The 14184-nt window shown below is 31.5% G+C and overlaps 1 protein-coding gene across 1 annotated transcript in view; it reads right to left on the bottom strand.

The window, feature by feature from the left end:
• LOC123681922 (leucine-rich repeat and guanylate kinase domain-containing protein-like) overlaps nucleotides 1-14184 on the bottom strand; it is a 214417-nt gene that overhangs the window by 180937 nt on the left and 19296 nt on the right. The window lies entirely within an intron of this gene.

Genomic DNA, 14184 nt, shown 5'->3' on the forward strand with positions numbered 1-14184 from the left:
CGAAATGAATTAAATCTCCAAATGAATGACAAATGTATAGGGCGTCCATAAATTTGCAGAAGACTTAAATATTTTTTGGGAATTCAATAAAAAATAAATCCTTCAATTAAGTCGAACGCTTCCCAAGATGATATTCAATTGAAACCATCAAAACCATGAAATTTTTCGAAGAAAATGACCTTTGTCAAAAAGTACCATAGATGAATGATTGCAAATGGGGTATTATATAAAAATTGGCATTCCCATTTGAAAAATAAGGAAGTATCGCGTTTCACCACTTTCGGACCGGCCTAGAGAGTCAAAAATAATTTAAGCTTATGCGATGAGTGCTGTCGATTCCGTCAAAGTTTGAATAATTTTCCTAGCCCAAAATTAACAGGAATTATCGACCGATCGAGCACTATGGACTCACCTTGAATAAGGTGTCCCATCAGAACGGAGTCCCATGTTTGAAATGGATAACTTAATTTTTTCGATTGAATATATTTCAATATGTTTCATTTATTTCGAGATCTAATTCATATTTTGTTCATTGTATGGTTTTAGTCAAGTCTTATGTAGGGTATTCATTTGAAAAAGACCTACTATCCTCTATATCTCTGAAACGGTTATTAATTTCTATGATGTTTCATGCATAAAATATGAACCATAATATCACTGAAATAACACAAAATGAATTAAATCTCGAAATAAGTGAAAGTTCTTCATATGAAGGGTGTTCTATCAAAACAGTGAAAACAAAAAACTCAATATCTTTGAAACGGATGACATTTTTTGAAAAATAACTGGATTCTTCAAGACAAATCTGCGGACAAAAAACTGCGTTGAAAAATATAAGGTGTCCCATTGAGAAACATCAACTTTGCTCTGTGTCTCTAAAATTAATTGTATATATAATGATATGTTATCAGCATCATATGATCTGTTACCAGTATCATATAAACCATAAAAATTACTGAAAAAAATATTTTAGAATGTTTTTGATATCTCCAACAGAAACCAAAATATTGCGAAATATTTGTAACATCAGAACGAAGCAAGATATCTATGATCAGCTTTCTGATATCATCTGATTATTTCGAAAATAGAAATCAGGGACGGAGGTCCTTGAAGATTTTTTTAAGTCTTATGAGTCTCGAGATATTTTCAGTGAGCATCGAATTTAGGACACCCAGTACATACAGGGTGTCCGGAAACTATGGTGCCAAATTCAGAAAAAAAAAATTCCTTGAAAAATAAATGAGACTCCTAATTTTTTTTCCAGAAATCGATCATTGCAGAGAATATAAAAAATTGAAAGTAATTTTACACATTACTTTCACAATTCTCAAAATTTTTCAATTGAATTTGAAAGTACGTTTGTGTTCAAAAGGTGCTTCATTTTGAACAAATAATCACATTTTCAGATGCCACCAGTGGCTCACAAGAAGGACATCATGGTTCCTTGTCTTCTCTATTTTTCAAGCCACTGGTAAAATCAGAAAAATTTCGCTTTCTTTATTCAATTTTTGGTAAAAAATATATATTTGTTCGGATCCGGAAAAACTAACCGTTCAGAAGATGATTGAAAAATTATGGAAATTTCACAATTAACCGAATGAAATTACTTATAATTTATTATATTCTCTGCAACGAATGGTTTTTGAGGAAAAAACATTAAAAAAGTCTTATTTATTTTTCAATGGGAATATTCTATTTCAATTTGGAACCATTGTTTAGGGACACCCTGTGTATTCAAACAATCCAAGTTTCATGTGAATTTGTTCTACTCGAAATGAAACATGTTCCTATTCTTCACGATTAATTGATAAAAACATTTTTTTATTATTATCTTAGAAATATGTTCCGTATATACCAAAAAGGTTTATTAACACTACGTTTGAATTATGTCATGAATATTTATTAGGACTTGAAGGTTACGTAACAGAATATCAAACCATAATAATTATTCTGTGGCTCGAAAGTTATGGCGCTTGAATATTTTCGTATTTTCCGGAAAATATCATGCAGAGAATTAACAAAACGTTTGACGGCCTATTCTGAAAAATTAATGGACACTCTGTATATGAACGTTTTAGGAAAAGAAGCAATAGTTAGAGTTATGAATAATATTGACGTGTCTCCATTCTAACACATCGGCCTTAAGTGGTGACGTAACATCTCGAAGAAAGGCCGATATGCAGGGGGACACTTCAAGCGTTGGCAGGTATAACCCAATTTGCCCAGACCAAGATAACTTTTAACGCATTCATATCGGTTTTTTAACTTAACACTATCAACACTTGGTCGGCCAGCCGATCGGAAACTTCAGTCATGATACTATACACGACCTACGGCTCACGGTGTTAGCGACTGTGTAGAAAGAAGGAATACCTGACATTCGATCTTTTCTTGATACATACACAGTCAACCGAAGCAATTTGAGACCCCCTAAGCATTTTGTTTGCGCGGGAATGATTATGTTTTCACAGTTTTGTATTGTTGTGACATTATTTAATTATTGAATAATAGGAATAATATTATCGAATCTCTGATGTTTCAGTGAAATCTTCTGGGACCTATGTACAATAATGTATGAAATTAATGGTTAATTATAAAATATCAGGTTCACTGAATAATGCATTCGTACCGTTCAAAGATATTGAGTGATTATCGAACCATCATTTTTAATGGTAGGTAACACTTATTTTCATACAACATTTTCATTCATCACATGAATAAGAAAGCAATAAGAAATCACTGCCATGAAATCTATCTCGTAAGAAATATTTCTGTGTTATCGAGAAAATATGTTAATATGAAAACTCAGCTCTGAAAATATCATTCTTGAGAGAATATGCAAAAATTGTACACTGGGTTGAGTGAAGTCAATGCGGGTTATTTGGAATTCTTGGATTCATCGGTCAGCCGATCAAGAGGGTGGGACAATCTAGAATCGAATCGCTCATTAGAATTAAGCGATAAAATGCGAGAAAGTCAGGGGTGCACATATTTTTTTATTTCTTTGCTTCATTTCGTTAATCTAAGTGAATTCTGAATTTCTTCGGTTATCGAATTATGAACATATGGTGGAAAGTGTCAAGTAACGGTGACTTTGTAAGGTTTTCATAATGGAGAATACAATTTCATAATTTTCATACGACGACAAAAATTTTGTGACAGAGTTACCATTTTCTAGGACCCTCAATGTCAAAACTGGTTCAGCGCATGAGTCAGAATCGTACTTATTCAAAAACTATTCACGAAAAATTCAGTTGGTTAACCGGTAGCAAAATTCTAATCAAACTTTTCTGTTGATACTGCCTGCTACATTCCTATCAAAAAAGGCCTTTCGTTTCGACTGGATAAGATAACTTGTAGTTTCTCGCGCTACGGGTAAACCAGAAATTTCCAAAGAACATATTCATCCGGCTATGAAATCGAAATTGTTCAGAATAATGTAAATACATTGTACCGTGCTCAACGCGAATTCATCAACAGTGTTAATAATGGGTAAAGGGAAAAGCGTAAAATGATAAAGTATTTAATGAACATGTTCATTCTACTATCGACACAAGAACTTTTAGGGGAAACAATGAAAGTGTTAATTCGGAGAATTTTTGGGAGCTTGCTCAATTCGCCGTGACGTTATACGAAGATTTTGAGAAGTATATATTTTCGTTGTTTGGTGTGAATTATAGAAAACCATTCAGAACGATTCAATAGATTCGGTGACTAAAATGTTGGGGAAAAAATTTATAACGAAGTTGACAGTATTTTTTTTTTGAATTTTGAATATATTCATTCAAGTACTAACTGATACTTTTTAGGTTCTTATCTCTTTTATTACCATAAAATAAATGTTTTTGTTACTGAAAGATATGTTTTTGATTATGTTTCAAATATGGCCTAGTGAAGAGCCACTTCTACTTTTTGAAGACATTTTCAGTTCTAATTTATAAATAAATGAAACTATTCGATCTTTAATGACCTTTTGAAAACTTAAAATATTTTCACCTAAATTCAATTCTAAAACTAGGTTCAAACCAAAATTATTGAAATAATCAAAACTATAATTCAGATAATAGCTCACCCGTTTATATAGGTGATACCTATTTCTAACGAGCCACTCACGCGCATTCAAATCATCTAATGAGTGTCCATTATTTTTCACAATAAGGTTTGTAGTTGTAATAATAAACTGCGATAATGATTGATATTTGAGTTGAACATAATGAAAATTTGAAAATTTAGAAATGATAATTGACATCTGATGAAATCAAAACTATCTACCTACTATCCACTGCCTTCCTTGTTTTTAGTCATTATTTGTACTGGAATATTGTGCACATATCTGAGTCTCCGCAGATCATTTCTCGGAAAACGAAAGTTATTCAAATGAAATTTCTTCTCTATTATATTATCATTACAAAAAACGGGTTCACTAGGTTTTCATGCCTTTTTTACACCAACTGTATAATGAAGATTCAATCAAAATATTTTCTCATATAACCTCTGCTTCCAGGACATTGTTATAAAATATATAGTTCCAAAATAATCTGAATTGTGAACACCATTCGACATAAAACGTTCAAGTCAACTATGTTGCTGAGTCGAACTTTTTTTGAGAATTTGAAATTCTTGTAAAATTTGTTTTAATTCAAATTTTTTTCCACCAATGTAATGGTTCTGTCATATGTTCGAAATCAAAAAATAATTCAAATTTCTCGAAAAATTCACATTATTATTTCGTTTACTTATACAGTTACAACTATTCGTTCATTAGTTCCTGTTGAATAATGGAGGCAAATATTCACCATGAACTCTATTCCTTTTGACTGACCTGACATCATGTAGGATTTAGTCAATAAACATTATTATGATTATGATTAAAAGTTTCTTTGAATAAACATTGGTCGCTCGTATCTTAATAAAATAAGGAAGGTCTGTATTTGAAATCCTTAAAATAGAACTCAAAGCGCGTACATATTGAAATAAAGGATACTCATCAAAATATCGTTGTAATAATTCTCCATTACATAATTTAATTATTTTTTAAAATACAGCCTCTGGTTGTTTCTGCTTCATTAAGTAAAACAAACATAAGAAAGAAAACCAATTGTTCATAACGAATTATTTATTGAATGAACAATTCAAGTTTGAATGTAATTAATATTTTTCATATGAAAGAGCAGGATAAACTATGAAAGGGTTAGTTAGTTACTCGAAAATAATAATAAGTCGAATAAAACTTTTGTTTATCAACAAATACGCTTCTTAATCTTAATATGTTTCAGAATCAATTTAATTAAGTTGCAAACAACGCATTTGTCTATAACAATCTTTTAAACAATTGACATAACAAACTTGTATTTGGACTATACGATACTTAATGCTCTCGGCGCCAAAAGAGTTAGCGGCAGGCCTGTTTTGAACCAATACAGAAAGCTGATTTTTTTTTCATGAACTACATTTCAATTCCGAACAATTTGATTTTTAACTGGCTTCTGAAGCTACCTTCAAATTGAATATGAAATTGAAGTTGACGTATGATGAAATCTACCTATGTCTCTGAAGAAAAGCCAAGCGAAGCGTTTTTCTGATTATTTCGCATCTAACTGCAGGTAGATTAAGTTAAATTTAAATTGTGGAATACTTTAATGAAATTGCATTTGCTTGCATTTGCACGTCTGCTTCTTACAATATTCCACTTTAAATCACGAAGCGTTCGGATAAATTCAGATTTCACTCGTTTCGATTTCAAAGGAGTACTCACCCTATATGAGTTAATGCTCCGTTTTATGATTCCGTTTATAATTATTTCCATCAAATTGCACTGCACAACTTGTTTCTAGAATATTTCTTTTAAAACACGTAATGGTCGAGGAACATCAAAGATTTCATACGTGAAATTTACCGAAAATTGAAAAAAAGTCATTCGTTATCAGGGAAATTTGATGGGGAATTTATTCTAAACAAAAAAGTATATTTTTATTCATGCACTTGTTACTGCACCTGTCGTTTCCAGAATATTCCCTTTATTTCAAATAGCGTTCAAAGGACATCAAAGATTTCATACGAGAAATTGACCAAAAAAAAAAACAAAATCATTCGTTGTCCAAAAAATTTTATAGAAAACTTATTCTAGGTGGAAAACAAATTTTTTTTTTATTCCGTTTGATTCCATCGAATTGCACTTGTTGTTTCCAGAATATTTCCTGTATATCAAGTAGCATCAAAGATCTCATAATATGTTAAATCAACTGAAAATAACTAAAATGTCATTCGATATCAAGGAAATTTGATAGGGAACTCATTCTAGGTAAAAGACAAATTTTTTTGTGATTCCGTTTGAAAAATTGCAATAGATTGACCTCATTGATTTAATGACCTCATTGATTTAATTTTAGAGGAAGAACGGCTACTAGACACGCAAAAGGTCAAGAGAAAAAGAGAGTCGAATAATTCAAGCGATTCTGAGGAGAAAGGTAATTAATCAACAAATAATTGTAGTTTTCATTCGTATAATTGAAAGCCATTTTATAAATTGCATTTTATTGGGAAATGATATGGAAACTTCTTATTTTATCTCAGAAACACCAAAAGTGAAACATCCGAAAATAAGATGGACAAAACAACAAAAGAATGCAATAGAATGTTCTCAAATTAGATAGAGCAAAGTATAAAGTCTGCTAAACTGGGACCATCAGCTTGCATTGCTGCTGAAGAACGACAGTTTGAAAATCTATTGTAATACAAATAATAATCTACTCACTACTGTTGTACACATGTTAAACTGTGAGATATTTTCAGAGAAATATCTAGAGGAAAAAAACGGCCACAGAAGGGAAAATCAAGGAGTTCAAATCTGTTCATCTATTCATGAACAATAAAACTTGGAAACAAATAAAAGCGTTTGTTTCTCGGTTTGTTTTCAACGCATATCGAAACAAATGATGAATGTTTGCCTGTATTTGTGTATGGTTATACCCTTTTTTTGAAAATCAAGTTCTTATTCCTTTTTTTTGAATTTCTTTCAATCTAAAATGATTTGTAAATTATATTCTTCATACATTTTTTTTTGAGAATATTTCCTTGTACTTCTTGATGCTGTGATTTCATATGAGCATTTGAAATCTTAATTCTGTCATTTTAGTGGTTTCCGAGATATTGGCCAATATTTTTTAGATATTCTCCATGATTTTTCTCTGGCTCTGGTTGAATGTTCATCTAAACTAAATGCAAAATTTTATCGAAATGAAAGCTGCTGTTTTGAATTATTGAGAACATAACATTTCGAAAGGAAATATTTCCGGAACCACTGATCAGGTTTTGCGCGTTAACGAACTTGACTGAGATTATTGCCATCTGAATCTACCCTGAAAATTTCAAGTATCTGGTTCAAAAGATCGTAAACACGGCAGTAGGAATACCATTGAATTCGAATACGAATTCGTCATCAGGAAAAACTGAATTGTGAGATCACTTTTGAAAAAATTTGGAAGAAGAATAATTCTGAAAATACAGACATCAATACGAAATGATAGAGCGATCATTCGTAGAAACAACCACTCAAAACTAATCATTTCAGGAAAAAACATTATCGGAATTAATAACGTTGGCATAAATACATATTCCAAGTACACGACATGTTCTGCATCTTGCGAGATCCGACGAATATGCGATTTTGACCCTTATTGATATACAAAGATTTTGATACTCATCTCGCATCTCACGAGATCCGTCTGTGTGGCAACGTCGAACGGATCTCGTTGCCTCGCGGTATACCATGTATATAGGGTATATAGGAGAGGATCTCGGATTGTTGGTTTATAAGACATGGACCTCGTAGCGTTGAAATTTTACAGGGATCTCGTAATCACATTTTCGAAGTATATATATATATATATATATATATATATATATATATATATATATATATATATATATATACAGAGATCCAACAGATCCAACCATTACTACACAAGGTAAATGTAATGCATTGATTAAGCGATGGGTCAGTCAGGGCAACATAACATAAATACAAGGTAAAATACTGTACATTTACAATTCAGTCCCTGCTAGATTCTACGGTTTACCAAAGATCCACAAACCCGCTCTTGCCTTGAGACCAATAATATCATCTGTTAACACCCACACATCCAAGTTGTCAGTTTTTATATCAGACATCCTGTCTAAATATCTTTCTTCTACCAGAAGTAGATATTTTATTGAAGATTCCTTTTTTTTGCCCAATATGTGAATGATTTCCAGTTACCTGTTGATTATGTCCTGATCAGCTTGGACGTTGTATCTCTTTTCACCAACATTCCTGTCGAGTTGGCAGTTTCAGCTGTTGAGAACAAGTGGGAGACTATCAGAAACCACACAAGTCTACCAAAAGAAGAATTCATCTATGCCATTAAGTTCCTGTTTTCTTCGAACTATTTCCTTTTTAATGGTAGGTTCTTCAAACAGGTGCTCGGTTCCCCTATGGGTTCCAACTTAAGTCCTTCTATTGCTGAAGTAGTAATGGATTTCCTTCTGCCAATATTCCTTTTCACATTCCTTTCATCAAGAAATATGTTGATGATTTAATATGTGCTGTACCTAAAGATCAGGTTGCTTTCATTCTAGACAGGTTCAACAGTGAACATGAGAGCATACAGTTTACGTTGGAGGAAGAAACAGCGAATGGTGTCCCATTCCTGGATACAAGGGTGATTCTAACACCGGAAAATAGGCTGATTCTGGATTGGTACCGAAAACCAACAAGTTCAGGGAGATACTTACACTATTTTTCTAATCATCCACATGGGCAAAAGGTGAACATGATTTTAGGATTGAAGAATCGTATTGAAAAAGTTGCCCATCCAAATCTAAGGCAGCAGAATCTGAGGTTATTGTTACAGTTGATGCTAGAGAATGGATACCCAAAAAGGTTGTTGTCCAGATTAATTTATAATACCACTCCTTCGAGACAGCCAACGAATGGAGAGAGGGGCGCATCCACCACTGCGGACACTGAGAACGCAGATAGAATTTTTTACTTATCTATCCCCCTAATAAATGGTATGACTAATGCATTAATTAACCTCCTGAAGACCACTAAAATTAGATTGATTCAGAAATCTTATTTTAAAATTGACAGATTATACAGTCGAGTGAAAGATAGGATGACTGTTGATAATATGAGTGGTGTGGTATATTGTTTTCCTTGTTCAATATGTAGTGAGGTGTATATTGGTCATACGTCTCAGCTTTTGAAGAGAAGGATTGCTCAACACAGAAGCGACATTAAGAATCCAAACAAGATTTGTGCCCTAGCGGACCATACCCGGGACAAAGACCATCCAGTGAATTATGATTTCACCAAAATTCTTGAATGTGAAGTGAATGGAAAGAAAAGATGTTTCTTAGAGATGTACCATATCAAACGCGAAACCTGTTCGATGAATTACAGAAGGGATGTAAACAATATTAGCTCCATCCATTCTTATTTGATTCATTATAATCAGTTTAGTGGGAGTGAATTGAATGAATCACATTCCACAAGTTCTGCAGTCGTAGAGATCACATGATTGATTCCTATGTTCTGGACCGGTTTAGTGAGAGAAGATTGGTGTTTGGTTCATGGCATCTTTTAACAATCGCATTTGTTCTGAGTTCGGTGAGAGTGAATTACTGGGACCAATGTGATTTAATGCTACTCTATGTTTTATTTGTCATGTGTGTATATTATGTGGCAAGTCTGGTTGACAACATTTTTGACAACCTCTCATTTGATTATTCTGTTTACTTTGTTTACATGATTAAAATTGATTTATACTCCTTTGCTAACGAAATATCAGATCTTTTTTCGCTGAAGTTGTTGATGTTCTTGTTCTTTGCTTTCTTGAGAGCTATTGATTTGTGTTCAAATAAGATCTTTATAACTCTGTATTTCGGTATGTACAATTTGTATTGTTATTTTTATATATTTTTACATGCTTGTGATGTATCATGTTTTGACTGTTTTCTATTGCTATTGTAGAGTCCTGAAGAAGGTCCTCATCGGGATCGAAACGTCAACTAAATGGAATTAATAAGAGTGACATTATAACACTTATCAATTTTCCCACACCCCTTATCAAATTTACTACTATTATATATATATATATATACAGGGTGAGTCTTTGACTTGTACATATATTTTAACCGTAGATTCTTGAGGTCAAAAGAAACACTTTTTTCATTTACCATTTTTTCCGATTCGGCTCGGTTGAAAAGATATGGCCATTTTAAGTTTTCATAATGAGCTATGCCGAACCTGGAAATCAGCCCACTGAAGTTTTTCCAAGCATAAATTTATACCATTTGAACTTTGGAAATGGGTTACTATATTAGAAAAACAAGCATAAACTCACTTTTTCCAATTCCTTTGGTGACCGAAGTATTATTTTCAATATAATAAATGAGTTATAGCAATTTCGTGGGAGATAAATATGTTGATTATTTTTCTCTTGATTTCTATTTTATATTCGATAATAATAAAAAATTCAGCTTGCAACCACCCATATTAAATCTGATATTCATATCCAATCATTTATTTTCGCTTTTTCACCTCTTTTAGTACAAGAGTTAACAATTCATATAACCTTTAATTTTCATAAAGGTAAATAAACATAATGATAATCATCTGTGGACTTTCCACGTTGCCAAGTTTACAGTCACAAAACACTATAATGACAAAAAACCTACAGAATAATAAGCTAAATCTATGTACCTATGAATACTAATCATCTCGCATCTGTAATGTTATGTTTAAAGGTTATGTTATGTTTTGTCAATAAAATTCAAGAAATCCAACAAACGGTTGAAGTTTTGTACATTACTAGAAATTTGGGCTAATTGAGTATATTTTGTTATCTAGAGGTCAGCAAAAAAGTGGTATTCAAACCAGTGTTCAATTTGAATTCTTATTATCATGGAATCAGTGAGAAAAGTTTTAAATTTTTAGGGTAGCAAGAAGTGTAAGAACGCTTGCATTTTGGATTGAATGAACCCAGAATACTTTATCTAAGTACCTACACAATAACTTAGCTCGAAAATAAAAGGCAGTTTCATGAATGGATTTATGTGGAAGATGCAATCACCTCTGTATCACACAGAGGTAATTTTGTGATGGAAAAATTCCGATTTTATCTTGTTAAAAATAACAGTAGTATGAGAAGGAATAGATAATTTCCAAAAGGAAATGAATTTTTTTCCTTTTTCATCCTAGAAGCTTATAAGTTTCATGAATCTTCAATATTCCATTATTGATTAATTATTGATCTTGATTTTTGTATTAAAAATGAAATGGTGGTATTCAATATGAATATCCACTATTGAATATTCTGCTTCTTTCAACTCACTGAAGTTTTTTATTTATTTTCACGTTGAAACAATTTTGGCCTTCTTAAAAGTATGTCAATCAAATGTTCTAGGATGAAATTATCGAATAGCAAATGGATAGAAGTATTCAATCACGTAAAAATGAAATTTTAGGATGTATTGTTATGTATCGATGAAAGCTCAGAAGACTGGAAGAAGATTATAGTAATGTTTGGCAGCAGCAGTTTTTAATGGGATTTCATATCTTGATTGGTGTTATTTTATAAGGAGCCTAGTTTGTGAAAATTCACTTGAAAATGAGTTTCGATCAGAATTATTCAAAATAGAATATTAACTTTAATGAAATATCTTCATATTATAGGGCTGTGAGCTCAGTAATTTGTTATCATGAAAATATTTGAAATCCTTTTCTTCTTAGTGTTCACTAATGCCAATATTCTGTCTGAAAATTTGATACCCAATAGGTAACTCCAAAAAATGCTCTCGAGTACTTTCGATAATAAAGAAGCAATTAGTCTTTCCTTAATATTATCAATGTTATAATCAACATCTTCGAAAATTTTATTTTCCTGAAGATGGTAAAATGGTATTCGGCTAGAAAAAAGGAAGTACAACGTACAAGTAAATTTACTTGTTTGTTATCGAACAGATAAACTGAAAATATTATGAAACTTCCCAACAAATATGTAATCTTTTTTTTTTGTTTTCACATATCAACTACATGTAAAAAAAATTTTGAATTCTTGTAAGGTATACCTTTTTTTCAAAAGAACTCAATAAACTTAAGCTTTTGATAAACTTATCGAAAGATTAACAGTGACTTGAAATCATGTATTATTGCCAAATCCACTCTTTTACTATAAATCCAGTGCCTCACAGTAGGTATACAACATTCAAAACAATTTGAAATAAACATTTTTCATTACTGAAACAAAAAAATGCATACCAAAAAACAAGAATTGAAGTACAAACTACCATAATAATAAATTGTCTTTATTTTCATTTAATTTATAAATAACCAGGTTTAACATTTTTTACTCTTAAACTTCTTACGTAGATTCATTCAGCAGATGTATTGTGCGAAATAAAAAACATTCAATATTTAGCCAATAATTATTAAATTAGGCCTGCCATTATTCGAGTTAATTCTCAATGATTCCTGATCTCAGATGTATTCATTATATTATTATAATATCTATAAACCAAGGACAGTAACTACAAACTATGTATATGCCTTAAAATATCAATAGCTATTGATTCTGAAACATATGGATTGGATCAGTACATGTACTAGATAATAGGATAGGATCTGGGTTAATGGTGAAATCAGTGACTTTTAAATTATTTTTCAGTACATCAATGAGTATGAAGTTTGAATAAGTATTCATTACAGAACTAGTGCTTCACTTATTCAAGTAGTTGAATTTATCAACAGAATCATTGTATTGTAGATTTTTGGTTATTTCAATTAATCAATTTACTTTCCCATTCATTATATGGAAAAATTATCCTTATGAAATCATGAACACCTCACAGCAAACTTTTTCCGGTTGGATTTAATTTGAAGGGGTTCAAGATTCTCTTTAAATACAGGTCATCTGAAACTTCTCTGTATCTAGTGGGCAATCATCTTCACGAAGGAAAATCGTCGTCCAATTAAATTCATTATGGTGTTTTTCTGAATGATTCGATGAATTATTAGGAGATCTTCAAAAATACAATAATTATTCAATATATTATTTATATCATATAACTTAGTAACTTACTTACGCCGAACTGTGTTGTTTCTTATTGAAACATAAAATATTTTCGAATCAAATATCGAATTATCCTATTTGTTTGCCAAACATAACCACAATTCTTCGAGATTTCTCAAATTCTCAGTTTGGCCATGCGCATAGAGTAATAAACTCTGAGGCCATGCGCAATAGTTCAAATCGTTCATAACATACGGTAATCTAGCATATTATGACTTATTTTATTATACAAAATTCGATTTAACATTTCGGATGATACTAATTATTATATTTAATGAAATTCATAATAAAATAAATTTATTAATTCATAAATTTGATGGTTTGTTTAAAAAATTATTCGAGATTCTTCTATCGGTCTTCTGATCGGTCATGCGCATAGAATGATCCGAAAACAATTGAAATTCGAATTTATGGTATCATGATTTCTGTTGCTTTGTTTAATGTAAGTGATAAGTATTAAGTGTATTTAGTTTGTTAAGTGTTACCTAAGTGCGTTTAACTTGTTAAGTGTGTTTAGTTTGTTTAGTGTAAGGTGTTTGTTTAGTGTAAAGTGTTTGTTTGTGAAGTTCTTTAAGTGTGTTAAGTGGAAATTAGCAGAATGTATTCCAACCAGGAGATGGTAGATATGTTGGAATGCTATTTCACAAATGGATAAATAGCGAGAAGAGCTTAAGAAGCTTATGGAAGGCTGTTTCCAAATAGGAGACAGCCAAATGAGAGAACTTTCGTAAGGATTGTTCAAAGATTGCGTGATCATGGAATTGAATTTTCTCAATGGGTGAGCTTATTCAAATCACTTTATTTTCAAACTAAGTCGGCTGGTTCCCTCACTTGTCAATGCAAATTCAGTGTTTCAATCCATGATTTTTGACCTGACAACGTAGCAAATATTCATTTCTGTGAGTTTTTTCTATCAGAGTTGCAATTAGCCAAAGTACCCAATTTTTTGAATTTCACAGATTTTTTTTTTTTTTTAAACACATATTACTCGAAAACGGCTCAATATACGAGAAAATATGAAGAATACTTTTATTTTTCAAATTAGCTAAATATCCTTCAATGAACGTCCTAG

Source organism: Harmonia axyridis, chromosome 6 (assembly GCF_914767665.1).
Source record: "Harmonia axyridis chromosome 6, icHarAxyr1.1, whole genome shotgun sequence".
Taxonomy (NCBI): domain Eukaryota; kingdom Metazoa; phylum Arthropoda; class Insecta; order Coleoptera; family Coccinellidae; genus Harmonia; species Harmonia axyridis.